We start from the raw sequence: 13,220 nt of genomic DNA, 5'->3' as shown, positions 1-13,220 counted from the left end.
ACAGCCGTGCAGAAGAGTGGATGCAAAGTCCCTGTGGATCTGTGCTCCGTGTTTGAGTCCACGGGAGGAGTTGTGCTTGTAAAGGTGGTACTGAAAGCAGGGGGTAAGGATGTGAAAGGAGAGCTGCTGTGTGTGTTGCAGAAGAGATTCTGGACATTAAAGAAGATCAGAACGGCTTTTAAAAGACCCCCATTGTCACCCTCTAGTGGGAAAAGTGGCTTTGCCTTGGGAAAGTTTAACTGGTCTTTAAAACCAGAGGGAGAACAAGAACAGGGGGTTTATTCTTTTTTCCCCCCCCCCTTTGTTTTGTCTCTTCTGCTGTATTAAGATTGCTTGCATAGGCAGTAATGTGAGGAGCAGTGTGAGGATGCCCTGTGCAGTGCAGTGGTCCCAGCATGTGTTAACCCAGCAGAGCAATGTTTGAGGGCTCCCGGAGGTAGTTTGGGCATTCGGGGGATGTTAATAATGCAATGTCGCGGGATGGGGTTAGGAAGGCTCTTCCACCTGGCTGCTTCAAATGATCTTTTCTTGGATCATGCTCAGCAATTACATTTTTTTTTTTGGTGAATATTTTCTTTTGTGACAATTGCTGTTGTGGGGTTTTTTTGTTGTTTTTTTTTTTTTGTTTGTTTTTGCACCAGAGGCCAGAAAGCCCCCTTACTGCTTTTGCCAGCCCTGGTTCATTCAAGAAACTTGCTCCGTTCATGTATGTTCTTCTCCTGAAGCTTTTTTTTATGCTCTTTCATCTTTTTGCCCATTCAGCTATTCTTTTTTTTTCTAGTTTCTGTTGACTTGTAATAATCTATTGTAGGTGTCGTTTGGAACGCATTAGAGCAATAATCGCTCTACATTTCCTGTACCTGCTTTGTTTGTATTCCTTATTTATTTGGTCATTATTTCTCGCCTTATATTTAGGGAACCGAAGGTGAGTTACAGATACACAAGTAACACATTACAGAAACCATTTGAACAAATAAGGATAGACAAACTAACAAAGTAGTAGACTAAATTACTTCTAGTGCATTCCAAACAAAAAAAAAACTAACCAGGAAAACAGAGCAACAGTTCTTGTAATATAAAACATGTGTAAGAACATAAGAAATTGCCATGCTATGTCAGACTAAGGGTCAATTAAGCCCAGCATCCTGTTTCCAAAAGTGGCCAATCCAGGCTACAAGTATCTGGCAAGATGCCAAAGATCCTATGGTGCTATAACAAACTGATAAGTCTGCTTGGTTAGTAATAGTTTATGGACTTCTCCAGGAACTTATCCAAACCTTTTTTAAACCCAGCTATGCTAACTGCCTTAATCACATCCACCAGTAATGAATTCCAGAGCTTAATTGTGCATTGAGTGAGAGAGAATTTTCTCTGATTTGTTTTAAATGTGCTATTTGCTAACTTCATGGAGTGCCTCTTAATCCTTGTATTACCTAAATAAGGGTAATAAGGGTACACATGAACCTGTCACAGTGGAACAGCTCTCCTCCTTATATACAAGTGTAGAAATCTGTGTGGTGCAGGCAACTGGCTCAGTTAGTTACCTTGGCTGCCGCAGCGTTGGAACTGCATCTAATTGAATATGTAGCTTAGTTAGGGGTAGTAACTGCCTCAATAAGCAAGCTACACCCATGCTTTTGTTTACTCCACTATGTAATTCAGTCCTTGTTGGTTGTTGTCTTTATTTCGATCCTCTTTTCTACATTGCCCTTGCCGTTGAAGCAGAGAGCTATGCTGGCTATGCGTTGAAAGTGAAGTAACAGGCTTTCTCCCCTGCCATTGAAGCAGAGAGCTATGCGTTGAAAAGTACAAACTTAATACCTGATTGACTAAGGGTTTTCTCCCCATAGACACAAAATGGGAGAAAAGCCTTAATGAATCTGGCCGTTAGATTGTGAGCCCTCTGGGGATAGGGAAATACCTAAAGTACCAGAATGTGATCCACTTTGAAGTGCCTGAAAAGTGGAAAATAAATCAGATAAAATAAATAAATAAATGTGCCTACCAGAGCCTCTTCACTGCTGCTGCTCCCAGCGCTGCTTAAGGAGCATTCAGTGCATGCTCTAAGTTTTGGTTGGAAGGACTCGAATGAAGGAGGTGTGTGGAGTGCAATATGTGCAGTCCGTAGCTTGCATGTTGCCTCATGCCCAGGCCGGATTTAAGATTATGGTGCCCATAGGCAGAGGGACCGGGAGTGGGAGATTTTGCCTGCAGAAATCAGACAGCAGTAGATGGTGTTCCCAGGTCTTTGGGTGCCTTCGGAATTTGGCGCCCGAGGCCCATGTCTGTGTTACCTGTGCCTGAATCCGTCCCTGGCTCGTACGGCAGCCAGCAAGAAGAGGCATGCGTGGTTACACACGGTTTCAGAGAGGAGCTGCTGCGGGGGAGTCTCCTGTGGCTGCGAGGAGCTGAGAGCAGAGCCCAAGTGCTGGCCTGGATCTGAGCATCAGGCAGTGGAGACTCTTCCGTGGCGCATCTGATCGGGTTGGGAAACCCTGGACTAGAGAGAGTGAGTGTGCGCCTCAGGGGCCGTTGCAGAATTTTTGGTGACTCCAGTCACTTCTGGTTTACATGGCACCACCAGTTTACATCGCTGTACACAAAATTTATTCTCCAAAAGAACCAGTCTGAACGCAGTAGTGTTAAGTGCCGTGCCCAAGTGTGTTCTTCCCTGCACTTTTCATGCCAGTCCTTAAAGCAACATTTTACATACAGTGCTGGTCATCCCCAGGACATGTCTTGCACCCGCCATTTTTATTCTCTTCTGTCTAGCCCAGCCATTGCAGCACCAGTCCAATACAGCTCTCAGAGAGAGAGAGAGCAGCTCTGCAACCTTTGCTACTGTCAGTTGGCCAAATTATTAAATTTGCTAGTGAAATGAACATTTGGCTGTTGGCTACTCTTTGGTCTCTAGGGTTTTGAAGCTGGCTCCGCCAGCCCACCTGCCTTTTACATAACCTGTTACGTGACTCTGCCTGTTCACCTCGTGCACTCCGGAGCCAGACCGGAGGGGAGCACTGGCACACAAGCTTGTCTCTCTTCCAGGCTGTCCTGCTAGGACTGATAGACCCGCAGGCATATCTGTGCCGAAGCAGAACCCGGCCGGAGCAGTCACAGCATCTGCTACCTCTGCTTCTCTCCAGTTTGGCTGAATGCTGAGGGCGAAGAGCAGGAAAGGCACAGGAACGGGAGCTCTGCGCAGACCTGTCCTGCCCAAGCTTGAAATGGGCACTGCAATTATGACATTGACCTGCCCAGCAAGAGGTTTCTGATTGGCTCGCACCACTGTGTCAAGGCAGTACCGGCCATGCCGAAGAAATCTAGTGTGTACGTCAAGTACCTGGCCACAGAGTAACCCAGAGAGAGGGTCCAGATTTTGTAAACAGTGCACAGGTCATCCTGGGCAACGTGGGGTGGTTCTTCTGTCAAGCATTAGGTAAAAGAGGGCTTTGCAGAATTCAGACAATACACAGCTATGTATGAGAATTTTACATATATATATGTAAAGTGCTAATAAAAGCAGTGTAGTACAGGAGGGCTGTGGGCCATCTCTGCTGCATGTGTTAGAGCCCCAGTACTAGTCTGTACCCACAGCCCCTGGGAGCGAGCACTAAAAACTGGATGCGTATGTGTGTGTGTGTGTGTGTGTATATATATATATATATATATATATATATAATTATTTTAAACGTAAACTAAAAAAATTAATGAAATGGTTGTTTCCATTTTTTTTCTTCTTGTAAATGATAAGCAAGGTCAACAGAAGAGAGAGAGAGAGAGTGTTTAATGAGTGACTTTGGCACAGTAATTAACTTTTTGTCCCCCTAATGAAGCTGTTTAAGCATTCTGGGCTGCTGCAGGCTGACTTCACCCTGAGTCATTGCTGTGCTGCTGATACAAGCAAGAGATCGGTCAGCGCGGTTTGTTCCGTTTTGCCGGTACTTCCACTCTTTCCTCCCACCCTTGTTCCCTGCTAGCCTGAAATGTTTTTGTCAATGGTGCAGTTCGCAGCCCCTTGCTCACCCTTTCCCTCTCTCTGCCCCCCCCCCCCCCACCTCTTCACTTTCCTAAAAGTACTTACGCAGACCGTTGCAGCGCTAGGGATTCAACGCTTCCTGGAACGGGGCCAGAAACTGCCAGGGTTTTCTGGCACGACATTCGTGGTTGCGATACTTCTCAGGCACATACTGTGACTGTAATAACAGAAGCCAAACATAATGTATTGTGTTGTTTTTATATAATGTTGTTTTCAGTGCGGGTTTTTTTGTAAGCTATGATTTTTATTGTATTTTGTCCGATTATGATGTAAGCCACTTTGCTTGTCATTTTTATGGAAACACTGATTATAAATTAAATATAGAAAATACTGACCATGTGCATCAAGGGCAACACGTGTTAAAATCAACAGAAATGTCCACAAATTGAGTTATTCCATAGCACGTTGCCACCTTGCCCTGCTGCCGGAAGAAAAAACTTTTTCTGGGAGATGCTGCAGGTGGCAGAAGGACAGGATACCAGATCCGCAGGAGTATGCACACCTTTTCAACGCACGCAAGACAAAATTCAGTCCTAAAGAAAGCTCTCCATGTTGCAAGTGGTTCTCATGGCTGGAATCGCTCCTCTTCAAACTTGGCAAGTCAGCAATTGGCGAAGACCCTCTCGGCTGTTTTGTATTGCGTATAAGCTCGCCCAGAATGTAAATTTCTCCTTTCCTAGCATCTAGACAGATGGATTCAGGACCAGTGGGTTATGCACCTCTGCCAGCAGATGAAGATGTAGCAAATTGACGTCACGGTATATATAATCCTGCAGTGACATCAGCCTGCCAGTATTCTCCATCTACAGCAGATGGTGGGCGTGCATTTTCCTACTGGCAATTGCTTCAAAATTTAGAGGAGAACTATTTGGAGATTTGAGTTGGCCTGCTTTCCTGCAGTGATATCTAATGGTCCCTCCCCTAGTTGAGAATTCCTGAGGTGATTTCCGTGGTCCCTTAGAAGACTGCTTCAGTCCAGTAGCTGGTTCTTCAGCCAATCTGGACTTAGCTGAATTAAGCACCTGAAAGACAGCGGTGCAGGAAGCCGAGCGTGGCGGTGACAGTATATTATTTATTTATGGTTTTTATATACCGATCTTCTTACATTATATGTAAATCAAATCGGTTTACAGAGAACAGTTGAATAATGTATATGTCCTCACCCCGTAGCCAGAGACAGTCTCTGTACTCGGCTGGGAAGGCTGAGCTCAGGTAAGTTTAAAAAAAAAAGTCAGAGACAGAATAGAGGAGGAGTTGTTGTAGGACTTCCTCCGGTCTCTGGGCTTGGCATGCCATCCGACGTTCGTTCCCGCTCCCGAGGGGGTTAAGGGAACTGGGTAGCCTGGCAGGTTGAGCAGCCTGGGTGGGGGCTAGGCCCCGCTGTTAGGTTTCTTTCTGTGTTTTGCATGGTAGGCCGCAGCAGCATTTTCGCACACTTTTTCTGCGCATGCAGCTGCCCTCTACAGCAGTGGTTCTCAACCTTTTTCCCATCGTGACACACCTGACAGACCGTGTTCGCATGTGTGACGCACTGCTCATTACAATTTATGGCAGAAATAAAAAAAAATAAAGGTCCAATATTATTTTTATTGTTAAGAATGAAACAAGGAAAAGATACATATTCTATCTGAACAGAAATTGCAAAACGGCGAACATCCCATGCCAAAACAGCACCAATTTCCAGCACTTAACAGTAACCACCTTACCTAAGAAAAGGCAACACTGAAAATATTACACCAGGCCTTAAGACACCAATACATCTCCTAATAGGAAAACAGATCAAGTTAGGCTGCTATAGAGCCCTGCACAGAAACTACACGCCAGCAGAAAACCTCACCTGAATCACATATGCTGACCCTCACCTAACAAAGAATAAAGAGACCAAAACGCATAACTAGAAGCATGCAGACAAAAACTGAATTGGAAACCGCAACAAGCCAGAGAGTCTCTGTATGCAGTGTAATAAAGGAAAAAAGAAACATCACCCATCCTTATAAAACAAATCAAGAAATATAAAATCAGTAGCAGTAAAACCATACTAACAAAAAGAACAGATTATTTCAAAACAGCGGATGAATGGAATATCCAATAATTAAAAACTCTTATCAAAAATTTCTAGATACCAATAAAATATTTTAAAATAGAAGACACAAAGACCCAGTAATGAAAAATAATAAGGATACAAAAAATGTTTTGCTCTGCATACCTGAGAACGTTTGATATCCAGGTGCCCTGAGATTGTTTTGAATTAGCAGGAGGAGGGGTGGTTTGCTTGGAACTTTCTCCTCTCTGTCACATACCAGTGCTCTCTCTCACACTGGCTCTCAATTACACACCTATACACACATGCTCTTAGTCACTCACATATACACATGCTTTTTCTCTTATATAGGCTCTTAATTACACATTTACACACATGCTGTCATCTTTTCATGCTTACACACAGGCTTTCAATCACACACATACATGCTGTCCTTTTCTCTCACACACAGACTCTCATTCACATGCTTACAAACATGCTCTCTCTCTTTCTCTCATTTACACACAGGCTCTCAATCACATACTCACATGCTCTCTCACCTAAACCAGCTCTCAATCACTCAGACACACATGCTGTCTTTCTCTCACTTTCACACATGCTCTCAATCACATACTCACATGCTCCCTCACCTAAATCAGCTCTAAGTCACACACATACTCTCTTTCACATGTACAGGTTCTCAATCATTCACATACATGCTCGCTCACACACACACACACACACACACACAGGATTTCAAACACACATGCTTGCTCATTCACTCACTCTTCCCCCCTCCCCCGAACTAGCGGCAGCAGTAGCCTCCTCCACTTCTAACCCTAAAGGCAGCAGCAATCTTCTTCATTTTCAGCCCTCGCGGAGCAAGGAGTCCCATCGGCCGTGGGGGTTGACCACATTCTTTGTTTTTCTCCGAGCCGCGCTGCTCATTCCTCAGGCCGCGCCTCGCTTTTCTTCGGGCCGATGCTGCCCGCACTAGCATGGTCTCTTCTTCCCGCGCACGCACCCGCTGCTCACCACTTCGTCTTCCGGGCCGGGGGGGGGTGGGGGGGAGAGAAGAGAGCATGCCGGTGCCACTGACTCCAGCTCTCCTGCTGCGTTCCGCCCAGGCTTTCAGCGTTTTAAGCCCGGGTGGAGGAACTTTCTTGCTCGGGTAGTGGGAAGCAGCTGGGTCAGCAGGGGACCGGGAAGTGTCGCGACACACCTGCGTGTGCTCGGCAACACACCGGTTGAGAACCACTGCTCTACAGGATCGTCGTTCCGCGCTAAGTGCATCTGGCTGTACGTTCAAATTGTGCGCCCAGTTTCTTTTGGGTGCACTGCACGTACGCTCATTCTGGAACATATCTGTTGTGCGTCCAGGTTTAGCGCAGTGACAGGGCGTTTAGTTTTGCGGTGCATAAGACTTGGACGCCTAAATTTTGTGCACCTAAACTTTTTCGGCTGGACGCACATTTTCAGTCGCTTGTTAAGCGTATTGACAGACTAATGGCACAGGTAGCTAAGAAACCTAAGTGCCTTTCCCTCTGTGCTGCCTGTCATATTCGGGCATCTCAGCCTGGCGTGCCCTCTAACTTGTGCCAGCGCTGTTTAGAGGCTCAGGGAGAATTATCTTCCTCTGATTTTACTAAGCCTGGCTCTTCTTAGCCTGATGATGGTCTGGTCAAAGACATGTCAGGAGGGACTCCTGACCTTGGAACTCCCTTGACTGGTTCCTCAGCAGGGGATCGCAGCTCAGTGGTTTTGGTATGGATCCTTCTGCCTTTTCTTGGGTAAAATGTTTTCAAGGATCGCAATCCTTTCTTCAGGTGCAGTCCTCAACCCCGTCCGATCTTGTCAGGTCAGATCCTCAGGCGGTGGCCTCTCCCTCTTCCGATACTACTGTTAAAACACCGGAGTACACCTGGATTGACTGCAGGTACTCCCGATAGGAATCCAGATGGCATTGATGATGAGGCAGATCTTGACTCTCTGGAGGATGGGGAAATTCCTCTGGGACTGGAACTGTCTTAGGACTATATTGCCGTTCTTTCATAGAGATGAACTTCTGGCCCTGATTTCCCAGACATTGAAGATGCTGGGAGTACCTGGAGCAAATCCCATTTTGGTTTCTTTGCATGGTTTTCTGTTATGGAGGCCATTCAAGAATTGATTGATCTTGAATGGGACGCCCCAGAGGCAAATTTAAAAGGCGCTGAACCTTGGAAGGCCTGTACCCCCCTGTATCCAGTGGTGAGAGCAGGTCTGCATTTTCCGAAAGTGAATGCGCTTGTCTGTGCCTTCTCTAAATGGATGACTTTCCACGTGGAGGGAGAAGCGGCCTTGAAGGACGTGCATGATAGGAGAATTGAACAAGCATTTGAAGTAATGCAATGACCTTGCAGATAGCTTCCTCTTCCCTAGTGGCTCGCTCTCGTTTGCTTCTCTCTCTTAGGAGGTTGACGACTCTGGAGTGACTCCCAGGGCAGTTATGGAGCCCACCGCCGCCTTTTTAGTAGATGCGGGCTGCGATTGGTCAGTACCTCGGCCAGAGGAGTGGCTTCGGTAATAGCGGCCAGGCGTCAGTTATGGCTGGAAAATTGGTTGGCCTATGCGACCCCCAAAGCTAATCTTATGAAATTGCCTTTTAAAGGCTCGCTCTTGTTTGGGAACGAGTTGGAGAAACTGACCAGTAAGTGGGGTGAATCCCTGGTTCCTCAGTTGCTGGAGGATAAGAAGCAGTTGCTGCGCCCCTCCGGTATTGGGGGGTCGTCTCAGGGGTTCCGAGCGGTTTCGTCCCTACAGAGGGGGATGACCTTTCAGAGGATTCGGCCTTTCGGTAGGTCTCAGTCCTTTCATCCCAGACAGCCCAAGCGAGGCGCGGGCTCAGTTAGTGGAACCTCCTGAGCCTCCCAATGAAGGTTTGTCGACCCTCCCTCAGGAGCAGGAGATAGGGGGACGCCTCTCTCTCTCTTTTATCAGAGGTGGGTCAGGATCACATCACATCGGATCAGTGGGTCCTGGAGGTGATACGAGAGGGATATGCGCTGGAGTTTCACACTATTTCTCAGCACCTGTTCATGGTGTCTCCCTGCCAGTCCCCGCAGAAGAAGCAGGCAGTGGAGTGTACATTGTCAAGGCTCCTCAGTCCGATGCTGTGGCTCCAGTGCCCACATCTCAAGAAAATACGGGGCGATATTCCATTCATTTCATTGTGCCCAAGAAGGGAGGGCTCCTTTCGCCCCATCCTGGCTCTCAAAGGAGTCGACCGTCATTTTCTCATGGAAAAATTGCGCTCAGTGATAATGGCCGTGCAGTCGGGGGAATTTCTGACCTCCTTGGATCTGTCCGAGTTGAGCCTCCCATATTCCCATCCGATTAGAGCACCAACATTTCTTGCACCCCAACATTTCTTGTGGCGTTGGGGTGCCATTATCAGTTTCGGGTGCTGCCTTTTGGTCTGACCATCGCCCCCAGAACATTTTCCAAGGTTATGGTGATGGTGGCAGCAGAGGTGACATTTTATTTTCAATGTTGACTTTTTTTCCCCCCCCCCCCCTCTGTAATCCTACCCCCATCACATAAAAGAAAAAGAAAAAGCCCAAGTTAATTCCCAGGAAGCTTGGTTAATATTTATTTAAAAAAAAAACCCCAAAAAACCCAGTTTGGAATCCTCTGTCTAATGGCTGTAACAATGAATAATAGCCAAAAAATGCAGATAGAAAAAACCACTAACAGGAAAATGCATGATGGTTTTGAACTTTGTTTACTGTTTTACAGGAGGATTTGTCAATTTTGTGTGTCTGAAGGAAATTCCCTTTTCCACTGATCAGAGTTTAGATTTCTCTCCTTAACTTGCCAAGGGAACTTCCAAATAGATTAAAACCTAACAGACAAAAAAAAAAACCAAACCCCCCCCCAGGATGTTTTAATATTACATTTTTACTATGAAATTTCAGATTTAAGTGTTAACAGAAATTTCCAAATTTTCAGGGTCCTGCTTTCTGGGGCACATGGACTCTGAATGCAGGATTCCTGTTTCCCCTCCCCCTCCTGTTCCCCATGAATTTTATAGCTTCATTTAATGAAGATTATTCTAATGATTTTTTTTTCCTTTTTATAGTGTTTACTGTGCTGGAAAGCAGGTTAGAGAGTTGTCAAATCTTCCCCTTCAGAAGGACAAAATTGTCCTTTCATGCATCAAAATGGGCCATGCCAGCCTCCCCCCCCCCCCCCCCCCCCCCCACCTTTTTAAAAAATTGTATCTGAAATTCTACGGACAGCCACACATTCCAGAAGAAAACAAGAGACACTGTCGTCTTTCTCGCAGCAAAACCCATCCCTGCATGCAGTGGAAAACGCTGTTGCAAGTGAGTTGGCGTCTTGCTTATCCAGCATCAGGGACCATGGTTAGAGGTACAGTAATAGTAAGAGCCCTTCTATTAACCTCCAGGGGCTTGGAACTGGAGAATCTCCGTGCCAGGTTTCATTCACTAGGGTTTTACTTTCAGAGAAAATCAGGGACTCCCTGGAGGTAGGCTGTTACTACGCTCTCGCAGTCAACAAACCACCTGTTCATCTGGTGGGCAACTGGGGACACAAGGCATGATGCAACGGTGTTTCTCCAATGCAGATGTCAAGGAGCAGCTCTAGGCGATAGAGAATTCAAATTTTTTTTTTTTTTGTACCTGTCATTTGGAGCTCTTGACCTGCTCCAAGCTGGAGGTGAGAATTCGAATGGTTAACCTGATATGCTAAAGAGAAATACGCCTACATTTCCGGTGTTCATAGAAACATAGAAATGACGGCAGAAGAAGACCAAAACGCCCCATCCAGTCTGCACAGCAAGCTTTCACTCTTATTTTTTTTTCTCATACTTATCTATTACTCTTGGCCCTTATTAGTAACGTTTTGGTTCTAGTTACCTTCCACCCCCATTATTGATGTAGAGAGCAGTGCTGCAGCTGCATCTAAGTGAAATATCTAGCTTAATTGGTTAGAGGTAGTAACCCCCGCAATAAGCAAGCTACTCCCACGCTTATTTGTTTACCCAGCCTGTGCAATTCAGTCCTTGTTGGTTGTTGTCTGAATATAAATCCTCTTTTCTTCATTCCTCCCCCCCTGCCGTTGAAGCAGAGAGCTGTGCTGGATATGCGTTGAAAGTGAAGTATCAGGCTTATTTTGTTTTGACTGTCATGAAGCATTTTATGTATGAGGTGCTGCACAGACATCTCCCCCAAGTCACCACCATTTTCAGCTCCCCTGCATCCAGTATTTTGCTGAGGCTTCTGGCATCGCTTTGCATTTGAATAAACTCCTGAAAATATTCTGGTAGAGACTGAAATACATTTTAAGAATATGCAGAGGGAAAAGCAAATGAGAACATCCTCTCTGGGGTCAGTGTCTCCAAATGGGTTTGTTTTATGCATATCGTGACAGGTATGAACTTCACTCTTAAATCCCAGGGCATGCTCTCAATCTCTCCGATTTACAGTTAATAAGAAAAGCAGAATCCTTTTGTAGCTCTTCATGTGTAATATATATAGAGGTGACATATTAAGGGTGTACATAGATGTTCTTAATTAGGTTGGTGGCACCTAAGACAATCGAGATTATTTCTGCATCTTTTTGCCATGTTTTCCTTGTCTCTGATTGCATTTCTTGGTACTCGATCTTCTGTGTCTTGATATTGTATCAGGATAGTCACGTGGTGCTGACACCTCGGTTAGCAATATTGTCCTTGTTTTCCTTCTTTAACGCAATGGCTGGTCAAGCATTTTGGCACAGGAGTTTCAATTAAAAATGGCTTTCATTCACACCTACCTGTATCCCTCCTCCCCATTTATTTATTTAAAAGATTTCTCATCCGTCTTTCCAAGGTTCAGGGTGGTGTACAGACGAGGATAACACAGCAATGCTTACTGTTTTATAGCCCCCTCCCAACGTAACTAAGACAGTGACAATGCTCAGCTGGTGCGCCACATACCTGGACTCCCTCTGAATCTCTGCAGCTGTGGGTCCTAAATCTATCCATTAATGGGTCACTCTTGTGTGCTGACTTGGACTTCCTACCCACCTCTGTAGTATTGCCAGCCCTGGCTGGCCTAGGGAGCAGAGCCTCGGGAGTCAACCACAGATCCTCTGAATGGGAGCACGCAACGTTGCCTGTTGAGCCACCGGGCATCAGACGCTTTTATCAGTTTGTATGGGAGTTGTCCCCGTGTGCTCACAACTTAGATCTCTCAGTGTTTTTATGGTAAGTGAGGATACAGTTTTCAGTGAATGAGTCTTGTTACTTTATTGTGCCTTTCTGCATTTCAGCCTTAAGATCTCTGCACCTCACAGCAAGCTATGACATGGGAAACAGTTTCCAGATCTGTGCTACAGAGTATTTATTTATCTGATTTTTCCATTTCCTTTCTATTCTGACTGTGACTGTACAGGCCACTGTCCTTTGTTGCAGGTGTCAATTTCTCATCTTTAGGTTTAAGTTCACCTCTTGTTAGCCATTCCTATGTAAGGTTTTTATCCTCATATTGTTGAAGTAACTTTTTTTTTGTATTTTCTGCTGTATTTGCACTTTTTCCACTTGCTTATCATTGTTTTCTGGTCCAGTGTGGACTTTATAGTGTCTCATGAAGATTTTACCATGCTCAGGTCATGAAAATGTTCTCTCTTGAATCAGTCTCACCAAATGAGATTATTTTGCGCGTGCCATGATGGGAATAAGCCTCACTTTTAAACCAGCATGGGTTGAGTATAATCTCAGTCTCTCTGCTAGTGCTCTTCTTAACACTTGTGTTGTGCCAAAGAGAATTTTCTTTGGGAGCTTGGTATGGTGTAATGTATGCAAGCAACATTTTGAGGTGAGCGTGGAAGGTTTTTTAAGTAAGCTGGTAGCATCCAAGACAACTGGGACTATTTCTGTATCTTTCTGATGATGCATTTTCCTGATTTCCCCTTGCATTTCTTGGTATTCGATTATCTTTTGTCTCAACCCGCACAGTACAGAACAGTCCCTCTGCTTTGAAAAGCTTCTGATGTAGATTTGCAAATGCTGAAATGGAGGTACAGCAGCCTGGATCCTCGGGGAGCATGGTATTCTCTTCTGACCTTTGGCTTACACTGCTTCTGGATTGATAGTGTGTGCTTTTTGTACAAAGAAGC

The 13,220-nt window shown here is 45.5% G+C and overlaps 1 protein-coding gene across 6 annotated transcripts in view; it reads left to right on the top strand.

Moving 5' to 3' along the window:
* HIVEP3 (human immunodeficiency virus type I enhancer binding protein 3) overlaps positions 1 to 13,220 on the top strand; it is a 272,282-nt gene that overhangs the window by 130,007 nt on the left and 129,055 nt on the right. The window lies entirely within an intron of this gene.

Source organism: Rhinatrema bivittatum, chromosome 11, assembly GCF_901001135.1.
Source record: "Rhinatrema bivittatum chromosome 11, aRhiBiv1.1, whole genome shotgun sequence".
Lineage (NCBI taxonomy): Eukaryota > Metazoa > Chordata > Amphibia > Gymnophiona > Rhinatrematidae > Rhinatrema > Rhinatrema bivittatum.
The sequence above is the reverse complement of the archived record's forward strand: the minus strand, read 5'-3'. Positions and strand labels throughout refer to the sequence as shown.